Below are 14,313 nucleotides of genomic sequence, written 5' to 3' on the forward strand. Positions count from 1 at the left end.
TAAGACAAGAGACAGCAGACGGATACCCACAGACCAATGGGGAAGCGCAACAAAACAGGGAGACAATATTGGTCAGCATGGCAGACAGTGGTCTCTGCACACCAGCAGCCTACCTGTTGTGAAGTTTTTTGTAGGCATCGCAGTAAAGGAGAATTTTATGGAGGGATTTGAAAGAGGATAATGAGATAGTTTCCAGATATTTATAGGAGGCGCCTCCCAAATATCAGGGGAAGAAGGGAGAAAGGATAAAGGAGCTTGTTTGAAAATTTAAGAAGTTAGCCAGGGTGGATATGATCCACTCCCAATAGTTGACTAAATTGGCCTTCAACATTGGCTCTCCACTTGTAAGATTACTCCCTTCTCTTCATGTGCCAATCTATATTTATGCCTGTATCTGTAATTTTCACTTCATGCATCTGAAGAAGTGGGTTTTTTACCCATGAAAGCTTATGCCCAAATATATCTGTTAGTCATTAAGGTGCCACAGGACTCCTCATTGGTTTTTGTAGATACAGACTAACATGGCTACCCCTCTGATACTTGGTACCATGCAAAGTTTGATAGAGGGATTTATAAATAATAATGATAAGTTAATTATATAGTTATCTAGATCTCTTGATAAACTGGGCTCATTTTAATACTGCCAAATGTAATAAGTCATACATCTTGGAGCAAAGAAAGTAGATCACACAGGATGGGGGACTGCATCCAAGAAAGCAATACTGTGAAATGGATAAAGGAGTCATGGCGGATAACAAACTGAATATGAACTCCCAGATGTTGTAATGAAAATGGCTGACATAATGCTTGGAAGCATAAGCAGGGGAATATGAAATAGGAGCAGGGGGTGGTACTAGCTCTGTATACAATATTAGTGAGACCATTACTGGATACCTTGTCCAGTTTTGGAGTTGACACTTCAAAAAGGATATTGGCAAATTGTAAAATGTGCCTAAAACAGCTACAACAATGATCTGAAATCTGCAAAACCTGCCTTAGAGTGGGAGACTTACGAAGTTTTTATCTATTTAATCTAAAAGAATGTTAAGAGGTGACTTGATCATGGTCTATATGTATCTATATGAGATTTCTGTTAGTAGAGGGCTCTCATTTAATCTAACAGAAAAAAGACATAACCAGATCCAGTTTCTGGAAGCTAAACATATTCATACTGGAAATAAGGTGCAATTTTTGTACATGGATGTATAAATAGAGGAATCTCAAGTAGCAGCAGGAAGATTACAGTACCTCTATATTTGGCACTGGTGTGACTGCTGCTGGAATACTGTGTCCAGTTCTGGTGTCCACAATTTAAAAAGGATGTTGATCTTTTTTGTGAAAGTTTCTCTATTTTCTTGGGCAGCCTTTTTTTCTCACACCAGTTGGCTTGCACTTGACAGTTTCATGTGGGAGTGTATGTGTTGGCATCTGGAGAACATGCACCAAATATATCCAATGCTTCTTTTTGATTCTGGGGGAAAACAGCTGCTGGCTGGTGATTTCTTGGATCTCTTCATTGGTGATGACATCTTTCCAGCCAATGCTCAGGATCTTTTGTAGTCATTTACTTTAGAAGGCATCTAGTTTTCTGTCTGATAGTTTGGTAGATCTCCTGCTCTCACAGCAATGCATTAGCAGTGAAATTACGTTTGTACTGAAAATTCTCAGTTTTGTTCTGGTGCTGTATATCTTTGATTTCCATACATGACTGAGTTTTGTAAATACGGTGGATGCCCTTCCTATCCTGGATGTCACTTCCTTGCTTTCATCTTTCTAAGCTGATGACCTCAAAAATATCTTGGGACAGTGAAATCCACAGATTAATTATGGGTTCTATAAATAAAGTATTTTGTTTATCATTAAATATGTTGCACTGTAAAAATAATAAAAAAATTGTATTTTTCAATTCAACTTATACAAGTACTGTAGTGCAATCTCTTTATCGTGAAAATGCAACTTACAAATGTAGATTTTTTTTGGTTACATAAACTGCACTCAACAACAAAACAATGTCACCTGAAAGTGAGAACAGGCGTTCACATAGCACTGTAGTTGGCGTCACAAGATATTTATGTGCCAGATGCACTAAACATTCATATGCCCCTTAATAAACACCCAAAATATTTAAATAAATGGCATTCTATTATTGTTGAACAGCACAATAAATCTTGTGATTAATCACAATTAATTTTTTAATCGCGTGATTAATCATGATTATTTTTTATTTGCTTGACAGCCTTCATTATTGCTTCTTATTTTTTTTATTATAACAATGCTTATGGGACACAATAGGGGTCACATTATATTCCATGCTATTCGATCAGAAAATGACAGTGTCCTCCATGAAGATCTTACAGCTGAAATAAACAAGACAATAAATATAGCTAATGAAAATATGCCAATTTTTTTTTGTTAAAAATTTCAAAGGAAACACATGAACTTTTTTTCGTTCAAACTTTTGACACAATTTTCCAGTCTGTTAAAACAAAATTGTTCTCTTTATTGTGATTGCAAATTAAACAATTTTTTTTTATTAGATTCAATATGAAAATGCACATGTAGATTCAATTTGATTCAAAGCAAAATTAAAATATTATATTTTTTAGTTTTAGGTCATTTTTAATTTCTTCTCCTGTCCTTTCCACTGCTGAGGAATGGAAGAAGGACAAAAAGTAGAAAATGTTTCTTCTTATTTCAAATTAAATCAAAATGATTTTTTTTTATTTCAAGGTGAGTTTTTAAAATGATTCTTTTCCACATGAGTGAGAGTGAGAGAATATGGCCCTTTGTGTTGCTCACAAGTAACATAGAATCATAGAATTGTAGGACCGGAAGGGACCTCAAGAGTTCATCAAGTCCAGTCCCCTGCCCTCATGGCAGGACCAAGCACCATCTATCCCATCTCCGACAGATGTTTGTCAAACCTGCTCTTAAAAATCTCCAGAGAAGGAGATTCCACAACCTCCCTAGGCAATTTGTTCCAGTGTTTAACCACCCTGACAGTTAGGAAGTTTCTCCTAATGTCCAACCTAAACTGCCCTTGCTGCAATTTAAGCCCATCGCTTCTTGTCCTATCCTCAGAGGTTAAGAAGAATAATGTTTCTCCCTCCTTGTTTAACCATCCCTTTAAGTTACTTTGGACTTAAATGATAATACTAATTATTTTTGGTCATAATAAAACCTCCTTTATGTGTATCACCTAAGGGGAAATATACTAACTGGAACTCCATTGTGCTGTACATTGTACAAACACATGGCAATACACAGTCTCTGCTCAAAGGACCTATCCTCTTTCTCTCTCCTTATATCCAGCACAGCCATGAAATGAGGCTTTGTGTACTTCTGCCTAATCCACCATGGTCTCTATTTCCACTTCTTGGTCCCTAAACCACACTTCCTTTCAGGTACTTTCAAATACAAACTTTTCCTGAACTTTTCACCTGGCCTATTCTGCACATGGACTATGCACCCAAGGGTGGGGAGTCTCTTATACAACATTTATCTTTGGAGAAAGGTGAATGTTCAATAAGCACAAAGTTACTGGTTAAATCTAAAGAAGCTACAGTAGCAGTAAGTTTGAATGATAAGTGAGGCAGTTATTAGAGGGTGTTCGAGAGACTTTCCTCTGCTAAGGGAAGCACAAAGCAGATGGTAAAATGGTTTATTAGCTTTAGATTACTCATTAATTTTCATAGTTTTACTTTCATGTTAACCTTTGTAATGTAGGAATCTTATCTGTTCTAGCTACTGCTTTCTTCTTGAGATAATCTTGGTAAATGATTCATTCTTGTTTTATGTATTTCAGTTGCCCTTCCCAAGAACATTTTATTGATTTACAAGAAGCTTCCTCAATAAAACAATAAAACAGTTTGACCATGAGATGATCCCAAAGATGGTGTCCAGTTACATCAAGTAACTTCTACCATGGCTGCACTGAAAGAAGAGACTGATTTTTGTTATATGTAATACAATGCTGCCCTAACGCTATTATTATGGAGCCCGTCTTCGGTTGTCTCTGGTTTTTCCTTTAAACATTGTGCAGGACAGGAGAAATAACTCAATTTTCTGTTCAATACATTACAGTTGCAGTGCCTAATTATTTTATACTCCTTGATATTAAATCAGTCATGACTCTTTCAGCAGAAATTGAAATATGCAGCCAGGCCTTAAAAACCTCTAAGGAAGGAGATTCCACCACCTCCCCAGGTAACCCATTCCAGAGCTTCACCACCCCTCTAATGAAATAGTGTTTCCTAATATCCAACTGTGATGCATTGGATCACAGAAACCCCCTTGGGAGTTGCCACCCAATGTGCCACTCCTTCTGCCCCTGCTTTCCCTGCCAGCTCAGGACTCCAGCACCCTGTCTTGCTGAGCCAGACACTCCCATCTGCTCCAACAAAGACCCAGGGTGTGAATTACTTGCCCCAAAGCTGCAGGTTTACCTGAAAGCAGCTCAAAGAAGTGTGCTTGTCTTTAACACTCAGATGCCCAACTCTCAGTGGGGTCTAAACCCAAATAAATCCATTTTACCCTGTAAAAAGCTTTTACAGGATAAACTCATAAATTGTTCGCCCTCTATAACACTGATAGAGAGATATGCACAGCTGTTTGCTCCCCCAGGTATTAATACATACTCTGAGTTAATTAAGAAGTAAAAAGTGATTTTATTAAATACAGAAAGTAGGATTTAAGTGGTTCCAAGTAGTAATAGACAAAACAAAGTAAGTCACCAAGCAAAATAAAATAAAACACACAAATGTATGTCTAATCAAACAGAATACAGATAATCTCACCCTCAGAAATGCTTCAGTAAGCTTTTTCCTCAAACTGGACACCTCCCAGGCCTGGGCACAATTCTTTCCTCGGTACAGATCTTGTTGCAGCTCAGGTGGTAGCTAGAGGATTGTTCATGATGGCTCCCTCACTCTTTGTTCTCTTCCACCCTTTTATATATCTTTTGCATAAGGCAGGAATCCTTTGTCCTTCTCTCGGTTCCCCTACTTCTCAATGGAAAGGCACCAGGTTAAAGATGGATTCTAGTTCAGGTGACATGATCACATGTCACTGCAAGACTTCGTTGCCCACTTGCCAGCACACATGTATACAAGAAGACTTACAGGTAAAACACACCCATCTGCAGACAATTATCCTGGTTAATGGGAGATTCCAAACCACCATTAATGGCCCTCACTTTGCATAAGTGAATTGTTCCTGCTTTGAGCAGGGGGTTGGACTAGATGACCTCCTGGGGTCCGTTCCAACCCTGATATTCTATGATTCTATGATAATTACATTAGGCCCTCAGACTTATATTTCATATTTCTAGTTTCAAATAAAAGTTTGGCCTTTTACAATAGCAATTTTTGAATGGTGAAAAGATTTCAAACTTGCTACCCAGTTGGCACATACCCCAAAAGGCCTCCTCAGTCTTCAGATGAAGCATGAGGACTGTAAGATAAAGAGGAGGATTTATCTGTTTGTTTTGAGAAGGTTAGGTTAAAAATAAGGATGAAAGTCTCTGCTTTAAGCCTTCACTATGAGGGCACTATTCTAACTTGATAATCTTAGATTTTTGCCTGAGAATTTTCTTAGGTTCTTTAGCTAGAGCAGTGGTTCTCAAACCTTTGTACTGGTGATCCCTTTCACACAGCAAGCCTCTGAGTGGGACCCCTGCCTTATACAAATAGTATGATCGCACTGAGTATATATAAGCTTAATAATATCTTACAAGAGACCTTTTGCAAGAAGCATATTCCAGTTACATTATATTCACTCATTAGCATATATTTATAAAATCATATAGACTGCTACATCACACCAACCTAGACCTCCCCAATGCAACTTGAGACCATTGCTTCTTGTTCTGTCATCTGCCACCACTGAGAACAGCCAAGCTCCATCCTCTTTGGAAACCCTTTCAGGTAATTGAAGGCTGCTATCAAATCCCCCCTCACTCTTCTCTTCTGCAGACTAAACAATCCCAATTCCCTCAGCCTCTCCTCGTAAATCCTGTGCCCCTGCCCCTAATCATTTTTGTTGCCCTCCACTGGACTCTACAAATTTTCCACATCCTTCTTGTAGTGTGGGGCCCAAAACTGGACACAGTATCCAGATGAGGCCTCACCAATGTTGAATAGAGGGGAATGATCACTTCCCTCGATCTGCTGGCAATGCTCCTACTAATACAGCCCCAAATGCCATTAGCCTTCTTGGCAACCCAGGGCACAGTGTTGACTCATATCGAGCTTCTCATCCACTGTAACCCCTAGGTCCTTTTCTACAGAACTGCTGCTTAGCCAGTTGGTCCCAAGACTGTAACAGTGAATGGGATTCTTCCATCCTAAGTGCAGGACTCTGTACTTGTCCTTGCTGAACCTCATCAGATTTATTTTGGCCCAATCCTCCAATTTGTCACTCTGGAACCTATCCTTACCCTCCATTGTATCTACCTCTCCCCACAGTTTAGTGTCATCTGCGAACTTGCTGAGGGTGCAATTAATCCCATCATCCAGATCATTAATAAAGTTGTTGAACAAAACTGGCCCCAGGATTGACCCTCTGCAATCACATCTGCCAACTCTCTCAGCACCCTTGGATGCATTAGATCTGGACCCATGAACTTATGCATGTCCAGCTTTTCTAAATAGTCCTTAATCTGTTCTTTCACCACTGGATTCCGTATGAGAAGAGATTAATAAGACTGGAACTTTTCAGCTTGGAAAGAGACAGCTAAAAGGAGATATGATTGAGATCTATAAAATTATGACTGGTTTAGAGAAAGTAGATAAGGAAGTGTTGTTTAGTACTTCTCATAACACACGAACTAGGGGTCACCCAATCAAATTAATAGGCAACAAGTTTAGAACAAATAAAAGGAAGTATTTCTTCACACAACACACAGTCAGCCATGGAACTCCTTGCCAGAGGATGTTGGGAAGGCCAAGACTATAATGGGGTTAAAAAAAAAACTGAATAAGTTCATGGAGGATAGGTCCAACAATGGCCATTAGCCAGGATGGACAGGGATGGTGTCCCTAGCCAATGTGTGCCAGAAGCTGAGAATGAGCAACACAGGTGGATCACTTGATGATTCCCTGTTCTGTTCATTCCCTCTAGGGCACCTGGCACTGGCCTGTGTCAGAAGACAGGATACTCGGCCAGAGGGACCTTCTTATGTTCTTATGCCCTTATGTATGGAAATGAGCTAGGCAAATTACCGGAAGATCAAGAGATACTAAATGTGACTATGATCAGCCTTGGGAGGAGCTGTATATGAAATTTAGAGAAGAAATGAGAAATTGTCCAGAGGAGCCTATACAGAAAAGCCTGTGTCGATGGTGCTTTGGATGCACAGGGGTACGTACAGTCAAGATAGACACATGTTGTCCCTGTAAGATCATCGGATTTACAGATGATGGTAAAAACATTGGGACCAATAACTATGAAAAATATAGCCACATGGTTGGTACAATGGGCTGAGCTGGGAGGAACAGGGAATTTGAATAAGCATGAAAGTTTCAGATTGATAAGAAGAGCTACCCCTGAGGAGATTAGGCAAGCAGTAGAGTGAGTTAATGAACTTCTGGATAGACATCCGGCAGCTCTTCGGGAACTCTCATGATTAATTTTGTTATTGGGGAAAGAAATAGGTCAAAGACTAATGAAGGTGTTATCCAGTACAGATTATATGAAGCCAGGAGAGGCACGCAGGGATTATATGTTGATAAAAATTATGTTAGCACTGTTCCTAACATTGTTAGCAGGGGAAATACAGCCTATAACTAATCCTGCTGCTGCTTGATCTATTACAGCTGACTCTTTGTTAGCTATTGATTTGAACCAAGGAGATTTTTGGGATGAAGTGTTTGCAGGGCTAGATAAGTCTCTATTAGCAATGTCCACTAGTCTTATACATTGAGCCATTCAGCAGAGGGCTTAACTGCATTGGAAATTCTGGATCACTGAGTTGTTTGTCAACAGATGATAAAAGGGAGAAACCAAGTAGAGGGGACAAAATCTAGGGTGCCTTTTATTGAGGCAGTAACATATTCAAATGAATGTGCTTGTAGACCTGAAGGCCATGGGAGAGGGAGATGCCATTGTAGGGAATTGTCAACCCCACCCTAAAGAGGTAGGGGATGAAACAGTTAGAGTGAGTCTCAGAAAGGAGTAGATGTGATTCGGAACATCGCCTGGAAATATTTAAAACTGAGAGGCATGTATATGGAAAAATGGGATGGGCAGCCCACTGAAGAATTAGTTAAGGAAATGCAAAGGAGTGAAGAGCAGGTCTTTGAGGAGCAAAGGGGAATTGCAGTTGTGCAAATTGTGGGCTCAGGAAAATCCATCTAATAGGGAAGCCCCGATGACAGGTCACTCACACTGGAAATGGATCCCCAGGAGTGGGAGATAATAATTAGGTTGAGATGGGACTCAAATGGGAGACCTAGAACAACTGTCATTGTGGGAGAGAATGGACCCAAGAATGCCTTACTGGATAGTGAGGCTGGTGTAAATAATGTAGATAAAAATTGTGATTTAACTCTCTATATATCTGAAATTGTCACTGCAGCATCTTTTATAGGAGAAGAGGTGACAGGAAAGATATCTCACTCAGTGGGAATTACGATATCCATGGGATTGACATGAGCCCAAAGAAAGCCAAGCTGTGCTACCAGCTGTGAATTATTTTGGAGGAACCCTGGGACAAGAAGGGTTCTCCCCTGGCTAACAAAGAGTAGAGCTCACACTACAACTCTCTGCCCCCACTGATGTAGCTATGTTCAGACCCTTCCTGGGGATGGTAATTTTTTCTCCAAGATTTCATCCAGGGATTTTCAGAGAAAGCACCCCTTTGCAGGAACTGTTTAAGGAGGGAGCAAAATGGACTGGGCCCCCCAGCAGCAGGAAGCTACGATTCAGCTAAAGTACGCCTTAGCCCCAGCCCTAGCATATCCCTGGGTAGGAGAACTGTTTGTATTACATGCATCCGACGAAGTGGGTATTCACCCACGAAAGCTCATGCTCCAATACGTCTGTTAGTCTATCAGGTGCCACAGGACTCTTTGCTGCTTTTACAGATCCAGACTAACACGGCTACCCCTCTGATGTTTGTATTACAGTTAGTGACCACAGAATGGAGGATACTACGCACCCACTGTTATATCCTTGGGGGCAGCCGGTTTAGGAAGAAATCACTGTCTGTAGTGTGTGTTTGTTTGTGTTTGGGGGTTACTTGCTGTGTGCTGAGCTTGTGTTTGTCAGTCTGTTTGTTTGTTTGGTTGTTTGAGGGACCGTGTGCTCTGGCTGGCAGTTGGAGGCAGGTTTGAAAGCTCAAAGCCTCTGGTAATTGGCTGAGCCTTAATCAGTGGACGGGGCATTCACTCAGGCCAGGGCTTTATAAAGCCGCGCACAAGCGACCAGGGGCTGCTAACAGGGAGTTTCGCAAGGGAGTTCTCCAGGTGAAGGAGGAGCTAATACCGCATCTGTGGGGTAAGTGACTGTCTGTAGTGTGTGTTTGTTTGTGTTTGGGGGTTACTTGCTGTGTGCTGAGCTTGTGTTTGTCAGTCTGTTTGTTTGGTTGGTTGGTTGAGGGACCGTGTGCTCTGGCTGGCAGTTGGAGGCAGGTTTGAAAGCTCGAAGCCTCTGGTAATTGGCTGAGACTTAATCAGTGGGCGGGGCATTCACTCAGGCCAGGGCTTTATAAAGCCGCGCACAAGTGACCGGGGCTGCTAACAGGGAGTGTCGCAAGGGAGTTTAGAAGGGGAGTGGGAAGGGAGTGGAAGTCCCTCTCCAGGCCTAACCCCTGCCCCGTGGCCCCCCCCTAAAACCTATAAACCGAACCACATTCCAAAACTCCTTTCTGTAAACCACCCTTCCACTAACTAGGAGACAATGCAGGCAGAAGCCCAGCAGCAGAGTGGGGGCTATCCAGTTTATTGCACCGACTGTGGCATGTATGATTACCTGCCCTGTGGGCGGGTGGCGTATGTGTGCAGTCGGTGCAAGGAGCTCCTGGCCCTCAGAGACCATGTACGGGCTTTGGAGGCCAGGGTGGCGGAACTGGAGGAGCTAAGAGAGGCAGAGAGGTATGTTGATGAGGCTTTCCAGGACACTGTAGAATTGTCCCACCTCTGCTTAGACAGCTCCTGTGCTATTGAGGAGGAAGAATGGCCCAGGGAAGTAGAGCAGTCGATGGGAGCAGAGGGAAACCTTCCCGTAGTTGGGACCCTCCTTCCAGATGGTGCTGGGGTTGCCTCTCACACTGAGGTTGCCTCTCCGGGGGAGGGAACTCCAGTTTCTAGGAAAAGACAGGTGTTAGTAATGGGAGATTCGATTATTAGAAATGTAGATAGCTGGGTCTGTGATGACCGGGAGAACCGTACGGTGACTTGCCTGCCTGGTGCGAAGGTTGCGGATCTCTCGAGGCATCTAGATAGACTTATGTGTAGTGCTGGGGAGGAGCCAGTGGTCGTGGTACATGTAGGTACCAATGACATAGGGAAGGGTAGGAGAGATGTCCTACAGTAAACAGCAGATGCAAGAGAAGACCAACGTAGTGGCAGCCACGTCATCACAGGTTGGCCTCAACATCCACAAGGACAAGACCAAGATCCTTAGGATCAATTCCATCAGCAACGACCCAGTCACACTCAATGGAAGCCCCCTGGAAGAAGTGCAGTCCTTCACCTACCTAGGTAGCATCATCGACCAGCAGGGCGGCACAGACGCAGACATCAAAGTAAGGATTGGTAAGGCAAGAGCAGCCTTCTTACAGCTCAAGAACATCTGGAGCTCCAGAGAGCTGTCTTTGGCAATAAAGATTCGACTGTTCAACTCCAACGTGAAATCAGTCTTACTGTATGGAGCTGAAACCTGGAGGACAACCAAAACAACCACCAGGAAGATCCAGACCTTCATTAATAGCATCCGAAGAAGTGGGTATTCACCCACGAAAGCTCATGCTGCAAAACATCTGTTAGTCTATAAGGTGCCACAGGATTCTTTGCTGCCTCAGAAGGATTCTCCAGACCCGCTGGCCAGACACCATCAGTAACATCCACCTCTTGGAGAGGACCCATCAACTCCCAGCAGAGGAAGAAATTAGAAGGAGAAGGTGGGGCTGGATAGGACATACACTACGCAAGCAGCCAACCAACATCACCAGACAGGCACTGCAGTGGAACCCCCAAGGCAAGCGGAAAAGAGGCCGCCCAAGAAATACCTGGCGACGCGACCTTCAGGTTGATAGCAAAAAAATGGGCTATACCTGGAACCAGCTAGAGCGAATGGCCCAGGATAGAAGACTATGGAGATCTGTTGTTGGCGGCCCATACCCCGGTTGGGGTGACGGGCATGAATGAATGAATGAATGAATGAGGAGAGATGTCCTGGAAGCCAAATTTAGGCTGCTAGGGAAGAGACTGAAATCCAGGACCTCTATGGTGGCATTTTCAGAAATGCTCCCAGTTCCACGCACAGGGCCAGGTAGACAGGCAGAGCTTCAGAGTCTCAATGCGTGGATGAGACGACGGTGTAGAGAGGCGGGGTTCATGTTCATTAGGAACTGGGGAAACTTCTGGGATGGGAGGAGCCTATACAGGAGAGATGGGCTCCACCTAAACCAAAGTGGAACCAGACTGCTGGCACTAAACATTAAAAACGTTGTAGAGCAGTTTTTAAACTAGGAGATGGGGGAAAGCCGACTGCTGCAGAGGAGCGTGTGGATCGGACAAAGACTTCTCTTAGGGGAGAGTCTGATGATAGAGAATCTCCAGGTTATATTCAGGAGCAGAGGACTGAAAAGTATATTGTAAGGGCCGGATCAGATGATAAACAGTCACATAAAAAAGAATCTGGCACATCAGAAAAAGGCAGGCTAATAAACAGGGACAATTTTTAAAGTGCTTGTACACAAATGCCAGAAGTCTAAATAATAAGATGGGTGAACTAGAGTGCCTTGTGATAAAGGAGGATATAGATATAATAGGCATCACAGAAACCTGGTGGACTGAGACCAATCAATGGGACACAATCATTCCGGGGTACAAAATATATCGGAAGGACACAACAGGCCGTGCAGGGGGAGGAGTGGCACTATATGTTAAAGAAAGTGTAGATTCAAACAAAGTAAAAATCTTAAGCGAATCCACAGGTTCCATAGAGTCTCTATGGATAGAAATTTCATGCTCTAGTAAAAATATAACATTAGGGATCTATTATCGACCACCTGACCAGGACAGTAATAGTGATGATGAAATGCTAAGGGAAATTAGAGAGGCTATCAAAATTAAGAACCCAATAATAGTGGGGGATTTCAATTATCCCCATATTGACTGGGAACATTTCACTTCAGGACGAAATGCAGAGAAAAAATTTCTCGATACTTTAAATGACTGCTTCATGGAGCAGCTGGTACGGGAACCCACAAGGGGAGAGGCGACTCTAGATTTAATCCTGAGTGGAGCGCAGGAGCTGGTCCAAGAGGTAACTATAGCGGGACCGCTTGGAAATAGTGACCATAATACAATAGCATTCAACATCCCTGTGGTGGGAAGAACACCTCAACTGCCCAACACTGTGGCCTTTAATTTCAAAAGGGGGAACTATACAAAAATGAGGGGGTTAGTTAGACAAAAGTTAAAAGGTACAGTGACTAAAGTGAAATCCCTGCAAGTTGCGTGGGCCCTTTTTAAAGACACCATAATAGAGGCCCAACTTCAATATATACCCCAAATTAAGAAAAACAGTAAAAGAACTAAAAAAGGGCCACCGTGGCTTAACAACCATGTAAAAGAAGCAGTGAGAGATAAAAAGACTTCCTTTAAAATGTGGAAGTCAAATCCTAGTGAGACAAATAGAAAGGAGCACAAACACTGCCAACTTAAGTGCAAGAGTGTAATAAGAAAAGCCAAAGAAGAGTTTGAAGAACGGCTAGCCAAAAACTCCAAAGGTAATAACAAAATGTTTTTAAGTACATCAGAAGTAGGAAGCCTGCTAAACAACCAGTGGGGCCCCTTGACGATGAAAATACAAAAGGAGCGCTTAAAGATGATAAAGTCATTGCGGAGAAACTAAATGGATTCTTTGCTTCAGTCTTCACGGCTGAGGATGTTAGGAAGATTCCCAAACCTGAGCTGGCTTTTGTAGGTGACAAATCTGAGGAACTGTCACAGATTGAAGTATCACTAGAGGAGGTTTTGGAATTGATAAACTCAACATTAACAAGTCACCGGGACCAGATGGCATTCACCCAAGAGTTCTGAAAGAACTCAAATGTGAAGTTGCGGAACTATTAACTAAGGTTTGTAACCTGTCCTTTAAATCAGCTTCGGTACCCAATGACTGGAAGTTAGCTAATGTAACGCCAATATTTAAAAAGGGCTCTAGGGGTGATCCCGGCAATTACAGACTGGTAAGTCTAACGTCGGTACCGGGCAAATTAGTTGAAACAATAGTAAAGAATAAAATTGTCAGACACTTAGAAAAACATAAACTCTTGAGCAATAGTCAACATGGTTTCTGTAAAGGGAAATCGTGTTTTACTAATCTATTAGAGTTCTTTGAAGGGGTCAACAAACATGTGGACAAGGGGGATCCGGTGGACATAGTGTACTTAGATTTCCAGAAAGCCTTTGACAAGGTCCCTCACCAAAGGCTCTTACGTAAATTAAGCTGTCATGGGATAAAAGGGAAGGTCCTTTCATGGATTGAGAACTGGTTAAAGGACAGGGAACAAAGGGTAGGAATTAATGATAAATTCTCAGAATGGAGAGGGGTAACTAGTGGTGTTCCCCAAGGCTCAGTCCTAGGACCAATCCTATTCAATTTATTCATAAATGATCTGGAGAAAGGGGTAAACAGTGAGGTGGCAAAGTTTGCAGATGATACTAAACTACTCAAGATAGTTAAGACCAAAGCAGATTGTGAAGAACTTCAAAAAGATCTCACAAAACTAAGTGATTGGGCAACAAAATGGCAAATGAAATTTAATGTGGATAAATGTAAAGTAATGCACATTGGAAAAAATAACCCCAACTATACATACAACATGATGGGGGCTAATTTAGCTACAACGAGTCAGGAAAAAGATCTTGGCATCATCGTAGATAGTTCTCTAAAGATGTCCACGCAGTGTGCAGAGGCGGTCAAAAAAGCAAACAGGATGTTAGGAATCATTAAAAAGGGGATAGAGAATAAGACTGAGAATATATTATTGCCCTTATATAAATCCATGGTATGCCCACATCTCGAATACTGTGTACAGATGTGGTCTCCTCACCTCAAAAAAGATATTCTAGCACTAGAAAA

Source organism: Mauremys reevesii, unplaced genomic scaffold (assembly GCF_016161935.1).
Source record: "Mauremys reevesii isolate NIE-2019 unplaced genomic scaffold, ASM1616193v1 Contig3, whole genome shotgun sequence".
Lineage (NCBI taxonomy): Eukaryota > Metazoa > Chordata > Testudines > Geoemydidae > Mauremys > Mauremys reevesii.